The 13,539-nt window shown below is 39.3% G+C and overlaps 1 pseudogene; it reads left to right on the top strand.

Moving 5' to 3' along the window:
* Positions 1–5,924: 5,924 nt before the first annotated feature.
* On the top strand, positions 5,925–6,554 carry LOC149246805 (small ribosomal subunit protein uS9m-like; annotated as a pseudogene).
* The last annotated feature ends 6,985 nt before the right edge of the window (positions 6,555–13,539 follow it).

The following is a 13,539-nucleotide window of genomic DNA, read 5'->3' as shown; positions in this document are numbered from 1 at the left end:
GTTCTCTACCTTTCTTTCGTGCGAGGAGGAAATATTACAGCGGAATCACAGACCTGTGTCTGGAGTACTCCAAGGATAGAGTGGCTAAAGTTCACTGACAAATATGACAATTGTCTCTTATAGTGTTGCAGATAATGCAGAAATGTAATTTAGGAGAGAGCTTATTCACTTTAGCTTTAGATTAGGAATTAGTTCCTACTTCTTGGGTATCTGTTATAAATTCCCTATTTGTGTGTAAATTAAATATTCATGGTTTGTAATGTGATTTAGAGGTAGAGAATTCTGTAGAGGTAGTCTCCTGGTGAAGCTCCTCACCTGTGAGCTGCCTAGTATGATTAATAAATTTGGTTCTTCAATTTTTATCATGGTATTAGAGCACCAATTTTGGTGAGACAAATCCAATATGCTTTGATCCCTGAGTGAGTGTCTAGGTGGGAGAAGAAAGGCCCCTCGTGGATTGTGTGAAGATAGTCTCTGAGGAGGCAGAGCGTGTTTTTTTTAACTATGAATTTAACTCGATCAGTGCTTCTTCTGGTGGAATAAGGGTGCTGGCCAACATAGATTCAGGACAAAAGGGTGCACTGCTTCATCCAACACTTCAGAATTTTTTAAAATCCCCCAGCGTGGCCTATCAACGCGAATTTGCTCATTGGTTAGGCTATGAGCCTCTTGCCCAAGCACGTGAGGCTCTAAGCCCGTCGATCAAGCACATGAGGCGCTGAGTTGTTGATTGGATGCTACAGAAGGTCGATTGAGCTACTAAAATGGAATCTGTAGCGTGAGAAGCCTGTGTGTTGTGTGCTTTAGGATGGAATTGGTCGTCGAATTATTGCATCAAAATCACTAGTGCATTTGAGGACATATCAACGAAGGTGTGTAGATCCGTTGTGTGAGAGCAGAAACGCGTAGAGGAGTTGTTGCCTTGTGTTGATGTGAATATGAGAGTAGAGAAACCGATGTTGTTGGTGGGAGGAGCCTATGGTGCTGAGATTTGTGCTACATATTTTGCGAGAGAGCAATGAAATTGGCTGCCTATGTTCATTGAAGGTGTCCGCATATGGAAGGGGAGAAGAGGTTGTAGAGGCTACAAATAGGTCCTAGATGGTGGTGCTGGTAAGAAGAGATCCTGGCCGTGGTGAGAAGAGGTCGTGGCTTGATGGTTTGATCATTGCGTGAAGGGTGCAGATCACTACCAGCATGCATGAAGAAAAGTTTTGGGGTATATTTAAAAAGTGTTTTTTAAGAGGATCTATGTTTTAAATAAAATTGATGTTCAAGGTTGCATTTTTTTTCTCTTTAGATCATTTTTTTTGGATCTCAAGGTAGAATTGGTTTTTAATGGCTAGAGGTCAGTATTTTTTTTTTAAGTTTCAAGATGAATAACCAAATGGCAGAGGCATACCCGAACGAGAGAAATAAGGTCGATGGATCCAATTATTCTTATTGGAAATTCAAATTGCAAATGTTGCTTGAGGGGAAAAGTGCATGGGCTATTGTGGGCTGTGATGAGTTGAAGCCGACTGCTCCTACAAGTGAACAACAATAAGAATGCAAGACATGGAAAAGAAGGAGAATAAATCAAAGGTACTACTCAAATTGTCTTTCAAAGATTGCATTATTCATCATATTCGAGAATGTAAATCTGCAATAGACATTTGGACAACTCTCAAGGAATTTTATGAGATCAAGAATGGAGGAGAATGAATCAGTAGGCATGTTTATCTCTCATATCAAGGAGCTCAAGAATAAGTTGGGAAACATTGGTGAAATAGTGTCAGACACTAATGTGGTCATGATTAGGATGAATGGTATGAATGACAATTATTAGATGCTCATCACTGGGTTGAATGCAAGAGAAAAATCCCCCAAGTTTAAAGAATTGACAGGGATCCTAATGCAAGAGGAGGAAAGACGGTTGACTCTAAAACCCCAGAGTTCATACCTTTCTCTAATGGCGCACAAGAATCCATTGAGAGGAAATGCACATGCAACACACAAAGGTGGAGGAAGCCCACAAAGAAAGCCGCCTCCATCACGAGGTATTTCAAAAAATAGAAATGATTCAGCAACCAAATGTTTCTATTGTTGTCGAGCTAGCCATATAGCTAAATATTGCCATAAGAAGAAGTTTGAAGAAGGTCAACAGAGACGCAAGGAGAATGCATGTCATTTTGCTGATGTAGAACATAATCATAATCTCATATTGTTTGTATCTGATTCTGCATTTTCTGCTAAGCATGATGAAGAAAAAAGTTGGTTTGTCGACTCGGGAAGTGATATAGATGGGGGAGGGAAAATTGTAGGAGACAAGATTACAACCACTCTCAGAAATCATCACATTACACATAGGATCTCTTCCCCATATCACCTGCAGGTGAACCGGCAGGGCGAAAGCACCAATAAGGCCATTGAATCAATTCTCACCAAGATACTCTCAACACATCTGCGAGACTGGGTTGCTAGACTACCAGAGGCCTTGTGGGCCTATCACACAACTTGGAGGAATACTACTATATACTCTCCGTACCAACTCATGTTCAGAAAAGAAGCTATTTTCCCGATTGTATTCAAAATAAAGACTCTAAGAACGTCTTAGGAAGTGGGACTCAATTTAACAGAAGTCCAAACCAAATGACTTGAACAAATCAATGAACTAGATGAGGCTCTACTGCTTGCTCTACAATGGACTACAATTATTCAGTATCAAAGGGAAAAGTGACATAACAACTTTATAAAAAAGAAGACATTTCAAAAGGCGATTGGGCACTCCTCTATGACTCCAGATTCCAGGATTTTTCAGGAAAGTTGCAAACAATATGGCTCGGCCCTTATGAAATTCACGAAGTACATAACAATGGTGCTCTCACTTTGACTACCATTCACGGGTATGGCCATCCTTTTAAGGTGAAAGGGAACTGGGTGTGTCTTTATCACAAACCACTCACCAAGCAGTCTTTCTATCAGCAGGTACACGAAGACCCCTCCATGCAAATCTTAGTTACAGGGAGTGATGATTCGACAACTTTTCTTTCGTAAAATTGTGATTTTATTTAAATTGTAAATAATGTATATGTTATTTTTGATTGATTGCAATTTAGTTAGGCATCACCATGTAAATATGAGGTTTTTCTTGTTTCAAGTATTTGGTAAGTGTTATTCAAATGATTGAACGATTGCTTTTCAATCAATTGAATATCACTTATGTTTGTGTGTATGTTATTGTTCAATCGATTGAATGATTGTTGTTCAATCAATTGAAAAATACTTATTTTTATGTTTATATTGTTGTTCGAATGATTGAATGATTTTTGTTGAATTAATTAAACAACAATTTTTTTTTTGTTGAAACGAAGAACGATTATTGTTCAATCGATTGAACATTACTTTTTGCATTTTTCAATTTTTTTTGTTCAAACGTCTAAACGATTGTTGTTGTATTGATTGAACATCATTTATTTCTTTTATTTTTTTTGTACAAACAATTGAATGATTGTTGTTCAATTGACTGAACATCACATTTCGCATTTTTCGATTTTTGTTGCTCAAACGACTGAACGATTGTTGTTCAATCAATTGAACAACACTTTTTGCATTTTTCGATTTTTCTTGTTCAAACGATTGAACGATTGTTTTTCAATAGATTGAACAACACTTTTTGCACCTTTTCCCTTTTTTGTGTTCAATTGATTGAATTATTGTTGTTCAATCAATTGAACAACACTTTTTGCGTATTTTTGTTTTCCATTTTTGTTGTTCAAACGATTGAATGATTGTTGTTCAAACGATTGAACGATTATTGTTCAATTGATTGAACAAAATTTTTACGTTTTTGGTTTTTTTGTTCAAACGATTGAATGATTGTTGTTCAATCGATTGAACAACACTTTTATGTTTTTGATTTTACAGTTTAAATGATTGAACGATTGTTGTTCAATCGATTGAACAACATTTTTACATTTTTTATTTTTTTGTTCAAACAATTGAATGATTGATATTCAATCGATTGAATAACACTTTTATGTTTTCGATTTTGTTGTTCAAACAATTGAACAATTGTTGTTCAATCGATTGAACAACACTTTTTCATTTTTTTCTCTTCGATTATTTTCGTTCAAACGATTAAATGATTGTTGTTCAATTGATTGAATATCACTTTTTCATTTTTTTTCTTTTCAATTTTTGTTGTTCAAACGATTGAATGATTGTTGTTCAATCAATTGAACAACAATTTTGTTTTTCTTTTCAATTTGTTGTTCAAATGATTGAATGATTGTTGTTCAATCAATTGAACAACAATTTTGTTTTCTTTTCGATTTTGTTGTTCAATCAATTGAGCAACACTTTTTGTGATTTTGTAGAAAGAACTGTGATTCCTTTTACTGTTTTATCGCCTGTTTTTTTGTCATCTTTCTTTATTTTTTATGTTTTGAATAAACACCATCTGATTGGATTTGTGCCTAACATAAGGAAAAACACTAATCTCAATACCATTATTACCTATGAAGCCTTTTGATGGTTATCTTTTTTCAAAAGCTAACATGGTGCATCTCTATAATGACTTACTGAACATTTTTTCTTTAGACACATCATAAATTTATTCGTTACTTTAAAACCATGCTTTCTTATTTTTCACACTTTCAAATGGATAAATCCATTTGATATGATGATATGGGGGTAAAATTATAAACTTTCATTGGCATTTTTCTTACTTCTTACACCATCCCTGACTCTTAAGGAGTAAATGAGCCCCCTTCTTTTTACAATAAAATCCTCAAAATATGAAAATAACGAAATATGAAAATGCAACAAAAAGAAGATAGGGGTCTCATCACGAGCCAACCTACCATGATCATAAGGATGTAATAGGTGACATTCCATTTTGGCCACCCAACCAACGTAATGACCTTCTTGATAATGAAAACTGTTAGAAGGACAGGGAGTCTCATCACGAGCCAAGGTGATCACTTTGTTATATCTTGTTGAATGGAACTATGATTATCTGGTCACCATGCTAGCATAGTGGTCTCTTCATAACAAGAAAAGAAAGAATCATATACATACTAGAAAGAAGACTCTCACTCATTTGTGGGGTTAAAAGGCAACCATGTTGAGGCTATGAATGCCTACTAGCAGCACTGGCTCTACTTGTGGTATCAGACTACTACCTTGCACTGCCACATTGATGCAGGAGCATCTAAGCACCTTAATGAAACAGGAAAAACTAGAGAAAGAACACAAGTGGACAACCATGTGGACAATCAGGCCAACTATGAACAAAATTCAGTTGGTGAACAAATTTCAGTTAAAAATTCAGTTAAAACTGCAATGTATGTATAACGAGATATTAAAGAAGAATTCATTCATGCATCAAGAAAGAGAGAACCTGTGTGTGTGAGGAGATAGAGCTAAAGTGATGGAAGTGATATGGTTTATTAGTTAAAATTATCTATCATGAGTGCTAACTAAAAATCTTTATGGGTTCGTTGAGCGATTTTGGGAGGAAAAATCGTGGATCTTAACTGAGTCACGATCTTGAAAAAAATAATCTTTGTTGTGTGAGGAAGAGAGAGTGTAAGTAAGAGGATACAATGTAGTTGCAAGAGAATTCGTGATTAAAGCTGAGATGCCTTAAATTGTAATCGAGTTTGTATATAATGGAAATGCATCTTATGTGAATTTATGTCTATGTGTGTATTGTTTATAGGTTCAGGTTTATGAGTTAATTTTGTGTTACGAGTTTACTGATCCAATGATACTATTAAATTATAGAAGAAACTATTATATTTTGGATTGTCATGTGGAGCGGCAAGTAAAATGTGCAGGTCCATTTTAGAAGAACCAGAGATTGGAATTGAATTAATTGAATTCAATTTGTGGATTTTAATTTGAGACAAAAGTGATTATATCAGTTGAGCGACAGAGTAATGGAAGAAGGGGCCACAGACCAAGAGGGTGTAGACGTTAAACCCGATGGTGATTGGCGGGTAGCTGTACAGGTTGCACAAGCGTTGGAAAGGGAGAAAGAGGAAAAACAACTCCAGGTTATTCTCGAGGGTCCAAACCATGCATTTGGAGACCTAATTGCGGCTTCAGGAATTACTGAGGTGCAGATCAAGAGTTTAATAGTTATGAAGGACTTGGAAGGGGTCGAAGGATTGTCACCACTGAGAGAGATAGAAGATGCTTGTCTTGCAGGAATGGAAAAGAAGTCTATTCGACAACAATTGGGGCAGCAATGATAAGAAGAAATCACTAAAGCATGAATGAGATAAGTCGATGAGAAAGGACGGGCATATGGAACAGGAAGAAGAAAGACTAGTGTTGCTCGAGTGTGGATCCAGTCAGGGATTGGCAAGTTCATTGTCAATGAAAAACCCTTTGTTGCATATTTTACCTAGCTGGCACACTGTGCTGATATTCTTGTGCCATTTGATAAGACGAAGACTTTGGACCTTTTGGACGTGTTTTCTACTATAAAAGGAGGTGGTGTCTGTCCACGGTTTAAAGGAAAATGCCTAAGGATAATCGTTTTCGATAGGCTTTGTGGGCCATAACCCATAGGCCTCAAGATCGATTTATTAGGGAAATGGGATTTTGATCCAGCCCCAAAATATCGTCCCCATCACACATGCTCTCTATTCTATTACCACCTATGGATTCATTTCTAAAGGAAATTTCCCGTTTGAACAGTACTCTTACAAGCCAACATGCATGGTAGCTTATGTTATATATTCATTATATTATATTTGTCCAGTCACTTTATCACAATCATTAATACTTACTGACAATTATGTGTTTGTTACTAATACCACTTAAGGTGAAATCTTTTGACATAATGATTTAAATTTCTATTTTTATTCTTCGGTCATTTCACCTCTGATACATGTATTTCTTTCATTGCTTTGTCATATATCGCGTTTCTTTTATGGATTGGTTACCTGCATTTATGAATTACCAATTCTTTCTCTTACTTTTCACATGCTTGGTGGAGGTGGATGTCGTTTGCTCATTGGAGGGGGGATGGTCTGCGTATGAACAACATGTGTGATAGTTATGGATAATTGTGTGATAGTTATTAAATTGATTTTTGGGTAAAGGACTGCATGATGATTGTGTATGCGTAATAATTATCAAATTATTTCTAATTGGAGAAAGGATGACGACCATTATGGATGGAATGCAGATTGATTATGAACCTGCTTCAAATATTGCTGACGAGACAAATGACTTGACTGTATATGATGATAATTCCCAAAACAATGTCATTTTCCTATTAATTGCTTTAACATTCTTTGATGTTGTTATAAACTGCGAAAGTGCAAGGGAAGTGCATGCGAGTGAACGAGTCACAGGAAAACACCAGCCATGGAAGGTAGATCCATCAAAAATGAACCCACATTGCTCATGGTATCAGACCAAGCTAGTGCAATTCTCGAGCACGTCAGCTGGCTACAATCTCTGAATAAATTGCAGGGATTTCATTAAGAGATGACACTCGAATTCCTGCAAAATTTGTAGAATGGCAGCACCATAGTAAGAGGTAGAGACATAACATTCTTCGAAGTAGTCATAGCAGAAGTCACTAGAATTCCGGCAGAGGGAACAAAATGGACAGACAAACATGTCCTTCTGTATAATGTGGTTGCAGTATTCCAGGACATAGGTGAGCAATTGGTTCGAACAGGGAATCAGATTCACCCTTCAGCGTTAAGACAACCATGGCAGGAATTGGTAGTCATTGTGAAAAGGTACATCACATGCGATGGTCGATTGGATGTTGTAAAGCCTACCAACTCAAAATGTTAGCCATCCTAAAACATAAAATTTTAGTTAATTTTCCATTTTATTTTAATTCCCTATTGCATGATGTCGCTCATTGAGTTAGGAAAGCTAAGGACCCACACACAGTGATCAATCATCATGGGTTGATCAAATTGATTATCATGCATGGACTGGCCCAGATGTAGCTAACCCACGACAATATTGTAAATCCCACTCTGGCCCCACCTATAGAGAACCCAGCAACAGAACAGCAAGGGCCAAGAACCCCAGGTCTGAGAACATCACTAAAGAGGAATAATTCCTTTGTGCGCTTGAATCTAACAAAGTGTAGGTGCTCTATGCGGGTGAAGTCCCAGTGACATACCCCAATTCAAACAAATGAGGTCGAGCCATCTCACAAACCATCTCTAAGTATGCAAAATGCCCCTTTGCAAGACTCTGAGGAACAGGTGGCTAGGGTATTCGAAAATATGGGGATATTTGCTGAGGGAAGAGAACAGCCTGAGAATGTTAAAGGACATAATTTTACCCGCAGCCAGTCTACCTCTGCTGAGAGCCTTGGTTATGAGCAAACCCTGACATTTACTGATTTTTTGGAAGAACAGAGGGAACCAGTCCCTTGTGTGGAAAAACCCCTTGAAGACGAGGTGCATGAAGATGAAGCCATTAGAGAAGAAAATCATAGAGCAGATATCAGTCCAGTGGACCCTCGAGCTGAAGGAAATCCTGCAGATCAAACCCTGGGAGATGACAATCAACGAGGAAATGATAGTTTTTAGAAGTCCTCTGAGGATGAGGCCCACCTAGAAGAAAGCCCAGAGAAAGATAATTGCTGAGGAGGCACCATTCTATTGGTGTCTCCTGAGAGAGAAATTCATGACCAAAAAATGTTAGAAGGTGAAGCTCCATCGGGAGATACAGTTCCAATTTAAACTCTCCTTGATGCTGACAGAATACCACATGAGCATGAACTTGAGGGAAATGCATTTGCACCACCGCCGGTTGGAAGTCTCACAATAAAAAAAACGTACAAGGACAGGCTCAGAAAAATTCTTAAAAGGTATAAAAAACAGAAGAGAATAATTGGGCAGCTAAGACAGTGGTTAAAATAAGAAATCAGAGCTACAAAATTGAAAGTGGAAATGGAGACCATAGGGACACAGAGAGAACATTATTCTGGAAAATATGATGAAACCCAGACTGAGATTCTTTTGGTCTATTCAAAGGATACTCAGACAAAGCCATGTCTCATACAAGTCAATGAAATGTAGAATGAAGACCTCTGTGTGTGCCCACAGGAAACCCAAATGGACTACCCTATTGTGAACACTTCCATTCAAACTGATGCTAAAGAAAGCATCCCAACTGATTTTTGCATAATTCAAGAAGTATTCGAGGCTGCTGCCCAAAATGAGCCATGGAGACACAAGATAATAAAGCCCAAATAGAGGAGACACATGCTTACATTCCCTTAGTAAGGGAGGTAATCATTAGGAGATTGTCGAATGAACTACTGAAGGTTCAGGAGGAAATAACTCAGCACAAAGAGGAAGTAGTTCCCTTACGTGTACATCAAGAATTAAGGAAAACGTTTAAGGCACTCACAGCCACTGAGGATGAGACCTTCGCTCAGCACAAGTCTCAGTAGAAAAAGGTTGAGAAAGCACATCACAAATTACAAAAGGCTAAAGAGGAGTTGGAGACTATCTGCTCTCTTTATTCAGACACCCTGTCATGCTAAGGTCCTGCTACAAACTATGCATTATTCTTCTTCGAAAGGTACCTCTCACTGAAAATCAAAGTTGATAAGGATAGAAAGTCTGTGGAAATCAAAACTACCCCGAACTTTGTCAAGTTCTTTAGAGACCAAAATGAGAAGGTACATCACCTCTTGTGTGAACTTTACATGCACAATTTCTTTTTAGAAGATGACATAGACAACAGCCCTAGCCCCTTTATGGGGGATGTCCAATTCCAGGCATTTATTTCCTTTGCTACTAACCAACTCAAGTGGGCCAAGGCTCATAATACCTTTAGAAAGCAAGAGTATGGCATCGACCTATGGGTTAGGGGGGAACCTAAAAAATCCTTGCATCTCTCTATCAGGCACAGGCAATTTATGAAGCAAGTTGGTGTTGTGGGCTAATTAGGGCAATTCCACACAGATATTATACAAGCTAGGAAGGAGTACTTCTAGGAGATCAAGGAATAAGCCTTATTTGCAACTAGGCAAAGGTGGGAAGTCGCCAACAATATTGTTAGAAACAGAGAACCATTTGGATACCGGAATTTTAAAGCTGCCTCCTCTCGCTTCCATAAATACAGTAACATGGTCTTAACCATGGGGCCTGAATGGATAGGATGTCAGTATAGAACCCCAATCATATGGTATCCTCAAAATAAGTACCGCAATGACTACAACTTGAAGAATCGAGAAGTAAACCAGGATTTTGTTGTACTTAAGAAGAAAACCAGTTTCAGAGTTTATGAGGAGGAGGTATATCCTGCCTATTCCCTAACTCAGCTGCACCTAAACCATTTAATTGCATGAGGACTTGCAACAAGGTAAGCTAGGCATATGTTGGGTCAAGAAAAACGTATGTTTTATCATTGTAAATTGTTGGCTTGTTGGCGCCTAACCTAGGTTCAGAGTTAATTATCCACACAAATCCTTGTACTACTAGCCCTTTCGGAAACATTTTGAAGAGCGTGGACTGAGGTCTCACTCGAAGCAGTATTGGGGGATGCTGCAACCAGGTTTCCACACCCTTGAGAGGTCTGAGGGGTTGATTTGCTCCAACTGTCAATGCCTTCAAACAGGTTACTTCGCACACTTCCCTGGCCTACGAGGCCTTCATACCCTGATATATTTGCCTTTGCGTAGCCCTAACCAGGGGCTGTGGGGCTTTTGCGCTGTTGGAACAGTGATCTGCACTATTTCCCCAAGTCACACCAGGGTCTTACTTATCTTTTTATAACAGTTAGTTATCTTCGCATAAATAGATACCTTGTATTATATTCACTTACTCAACACATTTATATAAGTTCACATAGTAAATAAACAGTAAACTTGCAATTCATACCAAATAATACATAAAACAAGTAGAGATACATAGAAATATGGTAAAACTTCTCTTTATTAATGCTTCTAGTGGTTACAAACTCGACCTGCCTTGTGCACTCAGTTGTAGGGGTCCGCGCACTCAGCTGTGGACTACTAGGCCTCTGCACACTTAGCTACAAAGTCTTCTCCTACCCTACGACCCAAAGACACAAATCTACTTTCGACTTACTGCTTCATCGCTTTATTTTTATGCTTAGACGATGTCTCCTTACACTTAGATCCTTGCTCTATTTATACAATCCCATGGTCCGTGGACCATGGGTAAATCTCTCAAGCTGACACTACATTTACAAAAGTAAGGACAGACAACCCTATGACTCTATTACGGTCTCATGCTCCGCGCCCACAAATCGCGGAGTATTTACAATAGACTTAGTCAAAACTTGGGCTTTAATCCCCAAAACTTGGCTTGGGGGGATCCCATGCCCAACAGGCCCCCAACACAAACATCGTGACTCACCCTCAAGTCACACTGTCTGTGCAGAGATTTTCGACTCCACGTACCCGCTTGCACCGCTCCAACTCTATAACTCCCACCGCGGTGTGTTTCTTTGGCTTCATGAGGTGCGCAGTTGCCAACTGAGGGTATTTCTTGTGGTCAACGAGATCCCAGTCTTCGAAGTTTAAGGTCGGCACCCTTCCCAAGTGCGTTCCTTCAAAGATGATATCGTTTGGGAGGAGTGGAGTATGTAGAGAGATCTTGCTCTCATTGAGGTCCTTGGGCACCTTCGCCTTTCCTTTAGGCAGAGGGACATAAATGGGAAACTTAGTTAGGGGGACTGCACCCTCATTTTCTTCCTCCATACCCTCATCCTCATCCTCTTCAATTATGAGGTCCTAAAGGTCTTCTTCCTCCTCATCAGTTTCCAGGTTAACCGCTTTCCCTTTTTCCTCTATTGTTAATCTGGTGCGCAGTAGGATTCAGGGGGACACATGCACTAGAATCATTGGTTGTTTATCTTTCTTAGGTCTCACTATGCGTAATGATTTAGGGATTTCTACTACAATCCCGATTCTCTTAGGGGCATATTCTATAGTCATGGCTTGCGCAGCTTCTTTAGTGGTCATCTCTGCAATTTCCATGTCTTCTTCAGATGCTGCCATCTTGTTCATCTCGAAATCTCTCAACCGCTCACTCAGGGGCTCAAAAAATGCTCTGTACAGGACAAACAGACCTTGGTTGAAAATACTCAGGGCATTTGACAGCTCAATTCGCAAATGACCAAGTGTTGTTTGTTAGGCAACCCTTTGTATTTTATAGCGCCTTTTGAATTTGAATCCGACCATTCCCCCAAAATATCGTCCATTAGTGCTCCCTTGGTAGCAGATTTTCCCAAATATTTCCCATAAAGCTCATCTTAAATTCCTGCCACCCACTCCATTTGTTATCAAGTCAAGAATCACATCTTGAATAGTGACTACAACGATCACTTTCCAGCCAACCCGTGCGACAAACGCAACCCCCCTTACATGGTTGTGGACCTTGTGACACATTGCTTCTGCGTGCACCCTCGACATCGCGCAGCTCTCGGGTAGAGTAGTTTATAGTCATGCACCTCGTTTCAATTGCCGGGAGCACTAAGACTGTACTTCCCATGGCTAGTCAAGTGGTCGTGCCACCGGTATATGGTTTCAACCGGTCATCCATCACTTTCCTTGAAAAAAATCTGTCTTTTGTTTTTATTGTCGTGCACTTTACCATTTGCAGTGCACCACCATGGGTGATCCCATTAGTAATATGTGGTCTAATCCAAGGCATCAGGTTGATCAAATATTGGTGGTAGTCCCAAAATTCGTCACCGTAATCATACACACCCTATTTTATCATCCTGATTTTCTTATCGAGAAAATCCTTCCTTATTTCTTTCTAAAGCTTCTTGACATTTGCTTCCATGAGAGAACTTTTCTCCCTTAATCGCACCATTTCTTTCATAATTTCTTGGAGCCTAAGATCACCCTGTCAGATTTCTTCCTTAGGTCCCAAGCATTCTACTTTGTTCAGCTACATGATCCCTTCTTCCAAGGCTCCACAAACTATCATATCTACTGGTGCTACTATGCGTGGACTAGGCTTACTCAGCACTATTGGAACTGCAGTGTTTGCTCCATAGGCCAATGTAGAAGTTGTTTACCCCAACAGTTTCTTTCACGTTTTCCTATAAGCCCATAAAACTACTGGTATGCGCAGGTCCCAATCACTCCGCTGTGCATTATATACCCTGTTCAGTGCTTCGCACACTCCATTAAAGGCTTCTACATGGGTAAACTTCTACACATGCATTGTTTCCAGACTTCGTCATCGTAAGTGGAGGGATCGTTCATGCAATTTCCTCGCCAACACCTTCTTATTGATTGTGTTTCCGAATGCGAAGTCCATGTGCATCCACACAGGTTGTTTACCATATGCCTGTACCCACCTGGACAGATGCATGCGCAGATCATCCCGTCCATCATACTTGTCTTTTAGACTCACCTGAAGCTTCCCAAAATGCATGCGCATTATTCTCCTGCATTCTCGTTAGTCCTCAAAGCTTCCTTGGTGTGTACCCCACCACCTCACGGGCATAGCACGTAGCACCCATTTCAAAGCCTCAAAATGTTGTTGTTCTGGAACCTCTCTTTCAAATCTGTTC

Source organism: Pinus tabuliformis, chromosome 7, assembly GCF_031772625.1.
Source record: "Pinus tabuliformis cultivar Carrire ecotype Pingquan chromosome 7, CPIR1, whole genome shotgun sequence".
Classification (NCBI taxonomy): Eukaryota; Viridiplantae; Streptophyta; class Pinopsida; order Pinales; family Pinaceae; genus Pinus; species Pinus tabuliformis.
This window is presented reverse-complemented; position numbering and strand designations above follow the sequence as displayed.